This window comes from Cyprinus carpio, unplaced genomic scaffold (assembly GCF_018340385.1).
Source record: "Cyprinus carpio isolate SPL01 unplaced genomic scaffold, ASM1834038v1 S000006675, whole genome shotgun sequence".
NCBI classification, from domain to species: domain Eukaryota; kingdom Metazoa; phylum Chordata; class Actinopteri; order Cypriniformes; family Cyprinidae; genus Cyprinus; species Cyprinus carpio.
The window spans coordinates 1,783,565-1,797,721 of record NW_024879293.1 but is presented as its reverse complement, the minus strand read 5'-3'; the positions used below and the strand labels follow the sequence as shown (position 1 = coordinate 1,797,721).

General features: G+C 38.2%; 1 pseudogene; it reads left to right on the top strand.

The window, feature by feature from the left end:
* The window catches only part of LOC109092172, a 1,055,107-nt pseudogene that overhangs the window by 51,787 nt on the left and 989,163 nt on the right, over positions 1-14,157 (top strand).

Below are 14,157 nucleotides of genomic sequence, written 5' to 3'. Positions count from 1 at the left end.
CTTCTGTAGGCATGCCCTCCAAAACTCCGAGTTTGCATCTAGTTGCAGAACTACACAGTCTTTGAGTGTCCAAACCACAAAATCCTAGTAATTACATTCTGTCACAAATATTTGTGTTTGGCTTTGTGTGTAATATTGGTGACTTTGTTTCAATTGAACCTTTCCATCAACAAGTTCAAGGCAGAAGTCTTTGGCCAAACATGTCTCTTGAATGATGTTGTTTTTGTCCTTGGATGGAAACTTGATTTCAACGCATCCTTTCCCACAGCAAGTGCACCTGACTATGCCATCAGGTGAAAAACCCTCATGTTGACACCTCATGGTTATTGTGTTGTCCCTTGTTTTGTTTTGTTTTGTTTTGTTTTGTTTTTTAATGTAGGCCTTTCTTGCATCCTCTCCATGTGTTGTACCCCAAGTAAGATCAGCTGTTAAGATCATACATTTGCTGTCCTTTAGATGACTTTATTTTTTGATAGTTGACTGAGCTGGTGACCTGACATCAGCAGCATAAACACCATGCATATTAGAGGCAGTGATTCTGCCTGCTCGAACAGAAACCAAAAAGAACATTTATGCTGTGTGCATGTAGTCTTTTCGATTTGTTCAGCCTGTTGTCCTGAAACATCTGTTGGCTGCACAGAACCCTTGAATTTCTCACAATATTGTTGCAGCACACTCAGTATAGCAGATTTGCCACAAGCTTCACGAAGACCTGTGTAGAAATGTGTTCACTCTGAATGTGTTGCTGGTGGTGTAGTGAGCTTCCTGGCACAAGTCCTCCAACTAGGCCTGCTGACAGTCTCAGCATTAAGAAGACAGTTTAGTGATTTTTGTGTGGCAGCAGCAGAAGTATAATCAATCTTGTGGCCCACCTCAGAATGTACTTTGTTGACATTGGTAAAATCCAATATGCAGATTTGTCAGTGACAGTCTTTATTTTTTTTCTGCACCAGACAGTTGCTTCCACTTTGAATACATGAGCCAACCCCCCCCACAATGTATGTACAATGGAAGCTTCACCAGTGGAGGAAATTATAACCCAAGCCTTCAGCGGAGCCTCATTTAGGCACTGTGAGTGCATGACTTGTTGAAAGACGGAAGGGAGTTCAGCTTCCTGACACTCTGATGAATGAAGCTGTCCTTCAGTCTGCTGGTCCTGGCCTGGAGACTCTGCAGTCTTCTCCCTGATGGCAGCAGACTGAAGAAGCTGTGTGACGGGTGGGTGGGGTCACCTGCGATGCAGAGGGCTTTACGGGTGAGACGGGTACCATACATGTCCTGGAGGGAGGGGAGGGAGACACCAATGATCTTCTCAGCTGCTCTCACTATGCGTTGAAGGGTCTTCCGGCAGGACGCATTGCAGGCACCATACCACACAGTGATGCAGCTAGTCAGGATGCTCTCGATGGTGCCTCTGTAGAAGGCCCACATGATAATCCCTTCTCCATCAAAAATTCAATGCTTTATGCAATCAAAACCAAAGTATTGGCATTAACACTAGCCCAGCGCAATCCTCCAAAAATGGCATTCACTCACCTCAAGTTCACTCCTGAGCCTGCTCCAGTTTCTCCAGAGGGCGGTGGTGCCCACTCCTGAACTCTCTGCCTGTCCTGTCACAGCCAAGGAGGCCGCAATCATCTTTTACGTTAAATATAATCTATATATGTATGTGAAACATTTGAATGGACTGATAAAGGTAGCTGTAAAGTAAATTTGTTGATGTACAATGTTGTTTTGACTATAATAATACTTGTATAAATATAACAGTAGTGCAGAAAAATACTATGCATACATTTATCGGTGAAGTCGAATTCTGTAACATAAACAACTTCCCTGTGCAAAGGATCATGGGGGCCAGAAGTGTCCATAAGTTCTTTCATTCCAAAGGGCCCTTTGAAGTGGCCAGTTTTGAGCACTTCGGTTTGGAATGACCCTTCAATATGATGGCCATGATTGTTTACACTCCGAAGTGTCCTTCGGAGGGCGATATATTCCATTTGTAACGCACCATGAGTCACTGTAGGAATCAAATACTTTAATGGCTGCTGACAAAATCGCTCAACAATAGCCAACGCAAAAGCAGTGACATGATGACATTTTATTTCACATGTTTCAAAGAAGAGTCATTTGATTAAGTGTTGGAAATAGTGGATGATGGGCACAGAACGGAAACAAAACTCCGAGACATTTAGTCACACACAGGTGTAATAGTGTGCAATCTCTACTACTGTAAATAGCGATGTTTAGATAACTTTAAAATAATATGTTCATGTTTTTAAAAAAAGTTTAGATTACAGATCTGTTTAAATGCCTCAGTTTGTTTTTATATTATATTATATTAATTTTAAAGATGTTTTTAATAGAATTTCTTGCTAACACAGCACTGTAAAAAATAAAAAGTTTTCTCAAGTAACCTAAAATGTGCATTGTTTAGTTACATCAAGGGTCAAATCAAATAAATATCATATTAAAGTGAAAAGTTACACAATTTTTTTTTTCTGTGTGCACTATACAGGTCTGGTATAAAGAATGGCCAAAATGTCCACCCAATTAAATTATCATTTTGTCTGCTTTGCCTGTGAAATGCGTTTATCGCATGAATTAAACAAGACATGAAGGGTCTAAAATAAATGTGCACAGTTCAGCTGAATGATGAAGTTTTCTTTGACTGTATGCTTTGCACGATAGTCTATTTACAAACTGTACACTAAAACAAAATAACCAGAACATTAATAACTGATAGAGCTCTGGTTTATCTGTCAGTCAGATGTGCTCTCGGCCACTGATCTGTGCTCGTGATGTTTTCTTTTATAATTATCATTGGCTGATAGAAATGTTTTTAAAAATAGTATTTTAAATGGTAATAAGATCAAGACGCTCTATGACGTCATGATCTATTCTGTTGTGCAGCGCTTAAAATTGTGGAACAGTTCCACCGTAAAATAACCTCTGAATCATTTATTTATTTATTTATTTTTTTGAACTGGTTCATTAAAACTATCTATTTGAAGCAGGAAACTAATCATCTAATCACTTCTTATCACTTTTACCAAGCATGAGGGAGGCGAATGGTAATAAAAATATAAAAATAAAAATAATCTAACAACTCTCATAATCACAGCTTTTAGCGAGCATGAGGGAGGTGAATGGTGCTTCTCAAACAGAAGGCTGCATCCTAAAATTCAGATGATTAGTACAAACTCATTTTCTTTGTTTATTTTCGTTAATTTAAATATGTGCAGCCTTTGTAGGATGCAGCCTTACGTTTGAGAGACTCCCATAGATAAATTTTGTTGAACTGAAAAAGGCTCTGAATTCCCCTTGATGGAATCGATTCCCAGCCCTTTGTTACTGAGGTCTTGCATTTGTCACTCTGTCTCCTTTGCTGGTGCTTGTGTTTCTGGATTACCTTGTGCTTGTGCTTTGTGCCTGTTTGCCCATTTGGATTATTGCACTGCATATAACTGCACTGGGATCTTCTGTCTTGTCTCTAAGTGTTTTGTGACAGCACCTTTGTTTATATTGCTGAATGTTGTGCGTAGCTGCAGCTGGGGGTCATTTTATTTATGGTTAAATTATTATTCATTAATTTAACAAATAGTTAGATTGGGCAGGACTTCACAAAAGTGCCTTTAATTACAAAAAAAGGGAAATTTTGCCTTGACAAAAGGGCACTATGGGCATCAAGGGGCAAAGCCCCTGCTTACACCTGCCCCTTTGTTAAATAAATTAGCCTAATGATTCTTCTGAAAAAAATAGTAACGCTCCCACAAATACTTATTTGGATATGAAAACACATCGATACGCAGATAAGATTTCTTATAAGCTGTCCTTCCACATCCACTGGATCACGCCATTCTTCATCACCTGTCTGAAACATACTTATCCTTGAACAGAACCTGCTACGGAGCAAGTTATGTTCAAAGCATAAGTTGCTAAATTACATACCCTGAAAGCTACCTCCATTTTTGCCATCAAAAGCTGAGTTTATATGCTTACCTATTCTTAAATATATTATGTGACAGAATGTCACATAACCTGCTTCCTGGAATACCCCCTGTTCTCATCCCATTTGTCAGGTCTTGCATCCACAAGTTTGCTCAAGGCTTTAGAATCAGAACCAAAAGGAGTTTCAAGTTGTCAATAAAACCAATTGGAAAGACACATATTTCCTTGAGCATTGTGTGGCGGGGGCGGTGAAGGGCAAGAATTGACACTAGTAGACAACTAAAAATTAGAGCAGACTACGCCACCCCGTTTCTGTAAACGGGGAAATTTATACCCAAAATATAGCACACAGGTTCGTCACCACTGAACACAAGAAACGTGGATATAAATACAAAAAATGCTTTTTCACAATAATTTAAAATGTAGAAAACTGTTGACCAAACAAAGAGAAAAGAAATAAAGAAAAACAAGAAACTTTCCGGCTGAGGCTTACCAGTAGGGCAGCTAGCTGAACAGTGAGTATCCTAAGACACACCACTCACCCAAATATGCCCCACACAAACTCACGCTCACACCACACACACTCTAAGTGAGGGAGACGCAGATATCAATGGCAAAAACACTCTGTGAGAGAAACACCACCACAGGGCCAAGACAGCTAGCTTCCCTCACTGGGGGCCTTCAGCTCCTGAAATAAACAAAAAAAAAAAAGAAAAGAGAAAGTAAAGAAACAATTAGTTCAACTCACATTCAATCTAACAACTTGCATTAGAGTAAGTTCAAACCATGAAGGGGAAAAACAATGGACAATTTACTGGCCACAGGGGTCAGACAGAGATGTAAATACTCAACTAGGTTCGTACCAAAAGCTCATGAGCCTAGACATGCCATGGAGCAGCAAGAGGTTAAAGAGAACAAAACCAAAAAGAAGAAATAAAGCAAACAACACAAGTGAAAACAGCAGGCTTCAAATTAAATCACATGAAATACAAAAAAAAAAAAAACAAGTTAACAAAGAACAAAAAACTTAAAAAGCTGAAAGAAAAATTTCAGCAAAAAAAAAAAACAAAAACTCAAATCAACATTAAACAAAACAAACACGCTGCTGGTGGCAATATAACAACCGGTGAAGCTAAGCAGGCACCGTTAACGGTACATCTCGCCTTAAATGACGGCTCGGACTAGCCACCCTTCACCTAAACCACCAGCATGAGCGTGTAAAACAAAAAAACAAAGCCAGAAAGTAATAATCAAATACAAACGGTCACAGTCGTAAAAATAGCAGCAGAACAAACAGTGCAGTCTAAGGAGCATTTGCCCTGCAGTCCACAGTAACGAAGTGCTCACGAGCAGATGCACTAAAATGGACAAAAGTTAATAAAAATCAAAGACACCGCCCCAATAATGCTCAAAGGACTAGATATACATACCCAGAAGTAGATCGCTAAACACACGGGTTCAGTTACTCACAGCTTTATCCGTAATCGACGAACTTCAAATATGCAGGCGTTCTAGAGCACGCACACACTGCAATACGATCAAAGCACGTTACCACGAATCACACCATAAACATTAATCCATTGGAATTACATACCTGGAGTGAAGGACAGCCTGTACCCAACAGCAACGTCGTACCAATCATGACCATAATCTGACTATAAACAAATATACACACTTAAATAGTGCACAGACACTAGCAGCAACCTTAGCCAAACAGCTAGATACATACCTCCCGTGAGCTGCGCGCACACACAATGATTGTACGATGCATACCCAGGTGACAAACTACGCCTTAAATACACCCGGAGCGGCATCCAATAAGCTGTCGCACCTGTCATTCAGGTGAAAACCACGTTTAATAGGGCGGTACCCAGACTGCCCTACTACAATCGCATTCCCACAAAACAACCTGTTAATGTGGTTCACCTCTTTAGTTTCTCCACAAGCCCATTTGTTTGGATGAATGGTACTGGGCACAGAGGTTTCTCCATATTGAGGAAGGCACAGAGTTCTTCACTGATCTGTTTGCAAAACATACGTTAAAATAAATCTACAATGAACCATAAATGTTGTGTGCAAATCAGATTCCTACAAATCTTATGCATACATAACATTTTTATGCATACTGATATTGGTTCATTCAACAAACTATAAACCTGGTTCACAAACCCAGTGCCTAGGTCAGTGAGTATTCTCTTTGGTGCCCTAAACCTGTAAAAGACATTAAAGATGCAGCGTGACACAGTTGCTGCAGATTTATTTGGGATTGCAAAGGCCTTGGTCCATTTTGTGTAACAGTCAACAAGGACACAAATGTATTAATTTCCCTTGCTGGTCCTGGTGACTTTCCCCACTAAATCCATGCCATGCAATTTCAGAGATTTGTCCCACCTTAAAATTTAAATAGCACAATAAATACCACATTAAATAAATTAAATTAATTTATAAATAAATTAATTTATTAAATAAATACCACATATCACAATAAATTAAATTGCCAAGACAGAACTGCTTGTGGTTCCAGCAAACCCATCGTTTCGTCACAATTTTACCATCAAGTTCGGCACATCAACCATAACTCCTTTAAAAACATTCAGAAACCTTGGAGTTATGATTGATGATCAACTAACTTTCTCAAACCACATTGCTAAAACTGTCAGGTCCTGCAGATTTGCTTTATTCAACATTAAGAAGATCAGGCCCTTTCTTTCGGAACATGCTGCACAAACTCCTTGTTCAAGCTCTTGTTCTGTCCAGGCTGGACTATTGCAATGCTCTCTTGGAAGGTCTTCCAGCCAGTTCTATCAAACCTTCACAATTAATCCAGAACGCGGCATCAAGATTAATATTTTAATGAGCAGAAAAAGAATACACGTCACACCTCTGTTTATCAATATGCACTGGCTACCAATAGCTGCACGCTTAAAATTCAAGGCATTGATGTTTACCCACAAAACCACCACTGGCTCTGCAACCCCTTTACGTAAATTCATTACTTCAGACTTATGTGCCTCTAGAAGCTTGCGTTCTGCAAGTGAACTTCGCTTAATTGTGCCATCCCAAAGAAGCACTAAGTTACTTACTTTAGCACTCACTATTAAATGTTCCCTCCTGCTGGAATGACCTGCCCAACTCAATCCGAGCAGCTGAGTCCTTAGCCATCTTCAAGAATTGGCTTAAAACACATCTATTCCATTTTTATTTGACCCTCTTAACTTTAGCACTCACTATTCTAATTCCATTCTTAAAAATAAAAAAAACTAACTAGCTTTCTAATCTTTTTGTATTCTATCTGTTTTATTTTCATTTGTTATACAATTAACAAAAGCAAAAAAAAAAAGACATCTAACACTAGCTTGCTCTATTCTTTTTCTGTTCTATTTGTTTTCTATGTATTATATTATTTAAAAGCCCTTGCTACGTGTACTGCGTTTAAGCTAACTGAGAACCTCAATAACACTGTGCCTCAAAAGTAAATACATTTAAATTCTACAACCTCATGAATTCTGTGCCTCAAAATCCATGCTCATCTGTGGACAACAAGCATACATACAGATATTGGGATGTACTTGGGCTTCTGCTTGATGGAAAGTCTGCTAAATTGGCACTGGGCACACTGCAAAACCTGATGTTCAGAAATAAGCACATGAGAAATGCATTCCAGAACATAATCCATTTGTATGTCTCACAGCAAAGTTAAAAAAGGGAATCATTTAGTATTTACCCATTTATCAATGTCCACCTCCATACCAGGCTAGTAGAACCTTGCTGAAAAGGTTTTTATTTATTTTTATTTTTTTTTCTGTTCCACAGCTCTGTAGGGGCTGGAAATATTTGGTTGGCCTCTTCTGTCCAACAACCACTTTTCTTCTTAACTCTATATTGTGTTTTGAGGAGATGTGGTAAAGTTTACCATCTTTTGAAAGACGTTTCGGATTGATTAACTGAGCATGAATAACGGAGACATGACTGGGACAACCTTGTTTCAGCACTTCAGTTTAATATCCTTCCAACTGTACAACGTTACTAGCCATCCACGTTTTAATTTGCTCAAAACAGCCCAGCATATTGGTTACAACACCAATACAGTCTGAATTTAGAGGAATATTAAACTGGGTAGTGTTAATTTTCTGAAAGATTGAGTTGAGAGGAAGGATGTAAAGAGCGAACAACAAACAAGAGCTCTCCATTACATTGATCCCATGGTATTTTGTTTATTTGATGTGTTTTGTGAATTGACTATGGTTATTTGTTACTCTGGTTCTGCATCATGATCTGTGATGGCAGTATCTGCTGGTGAGCTTTGACATTGTATGAACTTGTAGCGTAGGATCATTGATGGGTGGTTACACTTTATGTCTTAAAAGACCCTTTTAGCCTTTTGACATTTGCATAAAAATTTCAAACCTGACCCCACCGTCGAAATTTATATGGGTGCTAAAGTTAAATGGTTATACCACTATCAAGAAAAGGCTAGACAGATCATCTCTCTCTGGTCTCCCCATCGAACTTCAAACACATTTCAAAGAGGAGAAGATGACCCCTGTGCCAGCCACCAATGGCCTGACTAGACCAGTGGTCTCTCTCCACAATTTCAAAACACATCTCTCTCACTCACACACACACACACACACACACACACACACACACACACACACACACACACACACACACACGCGCTGGATTGTCAGCAGACATTTTCTTTATTTTGGACTATAATCAATCAGTTTCAAATGTATCTGTTATATGCATGTGTTGTCTGTATGTTTCCCTATTAAATTAGTCTAGTTACCACTGTTTATTTGTATTAGTTAAGCTCTAAAAGCTAATATTCAGGTGTATGAATATATCTCTGGTTTAATATCTTCTAGATGTTTCGTTCTTGGTATCAAAATGATCTGCTCTTTATTCCTCAAACCATGATTCAAACCATGATGTACTCTATGTGATTGTTCAATGCATCATACTATTTGTACCATATTTTGGGTAAAACTACACCAATTCTTCAGGACAATCATAAAGCATGCAAATGGGGTGTGACTGGGACAAAGAAACACTTTCCCGCTGAAACTATACGCCTTGTTACTGGTCAATCTAACCAAAATGGGTGTTACAGGGAAAACAGATAGAACCTCTCCCACACCCAAAAAGTGGGCTTCTCTTCACTTGCGGTTCCTTGGAGACACCCATCACCTGGAAAAACCCATGACTCCCCTTCCGGGGCAACTCTGATCATCCACCACATATCAGCAAATTCATTGATGAAACTCATAGAAGAAAACCCATGGATGAAATGGCAAAGCTTTTACTCTTAACAGCATTCAACAGGAATCTACGCATTATACATACACTGGGACACTTTACTCAGCAACTACAGAACCAATGCAAGTAACTGCTTGTTAACTATTTAGATGCACTTCTATGCTTTGACTCCTTTTAATTAAGGTGATGTGATTCTTTGATGGTTCTTAACTGTGATTAGTTAATGAGTAAATACTACTATTACTCTCTACTCTTTTGCGCGCGAGCGCTACCTCTCTCTACAGTGCGCTCTCTCTCTCTCTCTCTCTCTCCTTCCTTGCGTTGGCATTTATTCTCTCTCTATCCATCCCTACCCATCCCTTCCTTGCGTTGGCATCAAGGTTTAATGTGTGTATGTTTGTGTCTAGTCAGATGTTGCATGTTCCCCTGTAGTGTAGTTTAATAAACATCCATATGTATTCACACTTGGTTTTCTGTGCTTGCTGCTCACAGGACGAGATCACTTTAACGTTCCGGTTTTGTTACACGCTCTGGGAGCAATGTATTAGCCGTAAAATTATTTTTCATGGTCAGAGAAATCATTTTACTTAGATTCAATAAACAATTAACACTGTCCATCCTGTGGATGAACAAATCATTTTATTTTAGTATTAATGCTATAATGCTACAAGTAATTCCCGAAGATTAATATAATTATGTTCATCTCACTTTGAGCTAATTTGTTACAAACTCCTTGTGATCTAACTCAAAAATGTTTCTTTAGGAGTATAATTAGTTGAAAGCAGAACACTCAGGTGCTCTCAGGGTCTGTGTGGACCATGGTGATGTCAGAGACTGATGCTGGGCTTGAGGAAAAGCTGAAGATTGAGGCTGCTTTGGTGCAGCTGGAGAGCAATTGAGCTGCTACTGATTTTGTGCAGGTGAAGGCCAGTTGAGCTTTTTTCATGTCCTTTTTGGGTGCAGGTTTTGATCATAGAAGCCGATGTAAATCTACAGAGGCATTATAAAATTTGTTGTTTGACCATCTTGCAAGAACTTGCCCTCCAGATTTAAGTTCCTTGAAGCTACTAATTGGTGATTGATTTTCTTTAAAGGGGTCCTATTATGCCCTTTTTTTCAAGGTGTAATCAGTGTCAGATGTTCCCAGAAGTTTCTGCTCAAAATACCTCATGGATTATGCATTATTCAAAGCTGTAAATGCTCTTTCCAAAGTCAAAGCAAATTCACATTTCCCTTTAAATACAAATTAACAGCAGCTCCCTGCCCACCACTGTATCTATTTTCACAACCCACCCCTACAACCCGCCCCACATGCGCAAACATTAATTAGACATACTAGGTGCTGTTGTCTCCTGATGAAACTATTTCTGAGAACTGGTCCTAAACATTAGATTTAGCAGCCTGACCCTTTTTTATTTTAATGATGCAAATTCCCGACCACAATTTCTCCCCATCTTGGGTTCCATCTTCACTTTTATTTCTCCATTTTTGTTGTCGTGACTGGTGGTGGGAGCTTCTTGGTGCTTTCGTGATGTGTCATGTGATGCCAAAGGTTTGGGGACATCACGCAAGTTAAGTTGCTACGTAGGCCTTCGTATTGTAACCTTATCAAAGAACCTAATAAAATATGAAAATAGATATTCCAAATATTGTTCTTACATACACCTTTATGATCTAATTCGATGCGGAGTGAGGTGACCGTGATGTGATTCGGGAACTTGAGCTGCAGGTTCCTGAATCACATAATATTTAATATAGTCTGTAGGGAATTGCACGCAACATACATGGATTTTTTTTATTTTGTTTTTCATGACAAGCACATAAAGTGACAATTTCTTTACGCGCCCCAACCCCAACCCGCGCATCACTACTGCCCACCTTTCCAGAAGAGAGTGGAGCCTTTACATCTCCTGTCTCGGATATTCTGGCAACAACAAACTAAACATCTGCATCCGCTTTAAAGCCTTGTCAGTTTAAACTTCTGGTTTTATGAGTGCACACCACAAACTGTAAAAAGATGTATGACGTGTCTCTACTTCCTTCCACTGTAGAGAGGCGAAGCCAAAATATCCTAGGTGTGGCTGCTATCCTCTGGAGGCCAAGTCTGCACAGTAGTGATTGTGAGGTGGAACTGCAGTCCTCCCAAACTTCCACAGACCCAATCGCAAACTCACAATCTATAATCCAAACAACAAACTAAAAAAAAAAAAAACTAACAAAAACAGTCAGAAGCTAAAAAAAAAAAGTTTAACATACAATGTCATAACTACCTAAAATGTTGAAAACCATCTTTGGGAAAAAAATATATATATATTGAGTGTATTAAGTGATTTATTAGTTAATGTAATGATCAGTCAGAAGCATGTGGACCCATTTGAATAAAGCAAGGTCAACAACAGGCAATGGTCAATCAACGGTGGCTGGAATGTTAGAGGCAAGACGGAGGCAGAAACTATACCGGGCAGGAGTCAGGGCAACCAGCAAACAATCAGAGTTCCAGAAGGGAAGATCACAAGGGTAGGCAGCAGAGAATCAGAGAAGTCAAACTGTCCAGGGTCATACACGGAATAAACTCAGAATGGCAGGGAAACTGCTCAGAAATGTCAGCCAGGGCAAAACAAGACTTCACAGTGAGTGTGAGTGTGAACGCTGGTTAAATAGGCCAGTAACAACACCTGTGCAGGTAATCAGTCCAGTATGGCTTTATGGGAAATGGAGTCAGGGATGAAAGTTAATACTCAGGTGAGGGTGCCCTCCTGTGGCCATCGGAGAGCCACAGAGGTCTGATTCATGGATCACCATTTGTTTACATGAAGAGAGCAGGGTTTATGACCTATACTGCAGCCAGACACCAGCACGAAGCCGTTTCAGATTTTACCCAGGCAAGTTCTCATTTAGTTTGAGCAAACTCTGAGTTTTCTGGCTCAAGAGGGTGGGTTGGTTTTAAGTGGGTTTGGTCATCATGGTAACTTACGGGTTAGAGAACGTAAACTAAAGCTGGAAAAAAAAAACAGCTGTGAGCAAAGTGACATATATCTGATGAAATAAAGCCACTCCCCATGTCTCCAATTAAACTCCAATTAAATTTTACAGTCAAAAAATTTTAGGAACAAAATTGTCCGACAATTAATAAAAAATATTAAAAAAAATAAAATCAAATAAGTATTTTATGAACTGGCAATTAATATTAAACTTTGCATTTAAACTAATTGAAATATATACATAGTCAATAAATACATTTTAATATATAAAGCTTTTAAAATGACTAAAGTGTTTTCTTTCGAGCTGTTCATGAAAATATTGAACTGTACCATAGAACTATAGAAAACCATCAAACTCTTTATCAAACAAAAGTTTTCACTCCTTCCTCTTAAAAAACTACAACTTCATCATATTTTTAAAAACAAGTGTTTATTCCTGCCTTGTAAATGTGTATAAGTTCATTATATTTTTAATAACGACATCTCTTAAGCATCAGCAGAGAAGTGAATTGTGCCAACTCTTACATTTTTTATCTTTTTTTTCATTTATATATATATATATATATATATATATATATATATATATATATATATATATATTACTGTTATTTTGATATTTGTCTATTGCTATTATTACTGCTATTCCATGTTTATACCACCATAACCACAAAAAAAGACTTCTAACCCTAGATCTAAATTCAACAGGATGTAACACTGACACTCTGCATGTTTCGTGTGATTTGCTGTATGTGTCACACTTTCAGATGCACGCGCTCCAGAGTTCATCACAAACACTGGATCAAACTCTGAGTCGAGGAAATGTTTATATCAAGCTTTGTGAGCCCACTGAACTGGATCTTAACTAGGTTGGATTTGTTTTTTGTTTGTTTTTTTCTAACTCTAAACCTACTCTGAAACTCAGAGATTGTTCAGTATGGAATTACTTTTGTGCCAATAAAATTTAATGTACTGTACATTACTCTATGTACTGGGAGAAATATCAACTAATCAAAGCAAATATGATCTAATTGAAGATGGTAACTGTATGTAGAAAACCAGGTCCTGTGATGATTGGACTAAATAAAGACATCTTACCATGAGTATGCTGATAACGACTTCACTTCTAGGTCAAGAAACTGTCAATCAAAAACTCAGCAGCCAATGAAAACACACATGTGCTAGCTCCGCCCCCATGAGAGATTTGTACCAGAATGGCAAACAAAAACATCAGAAGCATAAACGAAAATTTCAGAAGTGTAAATGAAAACTCTGGAAGCACATTTGTAAGTACATTCCAGTGAAAGAAAGACGAGAAAACAGTTAGCAAAACATGTAATGTATTAATAATGAACTCAAAGATTTTGCCTGCGATTTATTTTTTTCTGTTTCAAAGACATTTTATTCAGTTTCAATTTATATTTTCATAAGTAATTCCATAGTTCAGCTAGCTTCATGCAACAGGCCACAGGGGGTAATCAAAATGTTTTAGCTTTACAAATCAAAAAAAACACACAAAGAGAGAGAGAGAGAGTGAAAACACACACACACACACAGAGAGAGAGAGAGAAAGTCGTCTGTCAGACAAAACCATTGAAACAGAGGAAACAATAAGCTTCAAACTAAAAGTCAAGGACAGCAATGACATGACGTAATGACGTAAATTAAAGCATAATGTTTTATTAATGGCATATAGAATTTTAAATATAAATACTGTAATATTTGTTTTTATGTGAAGCTAATCTGAAACAATGTGCATTGTGTAAGGTTATATCAACATGGACCAAGCTGTATGAAAATTGAATTAAAAATTTAATACAGTGTTTGATCATGCATAATAATCAACATGGACCAAGCTGTATGAAAATTTGTAGAAAGATTTTGTAAAAACCTGCCTGTAAAAAAATGATTTATGAAAGAAAAAATTTAATACAGTGTTTGATCATGCATAATATTAATTATGCCTAAT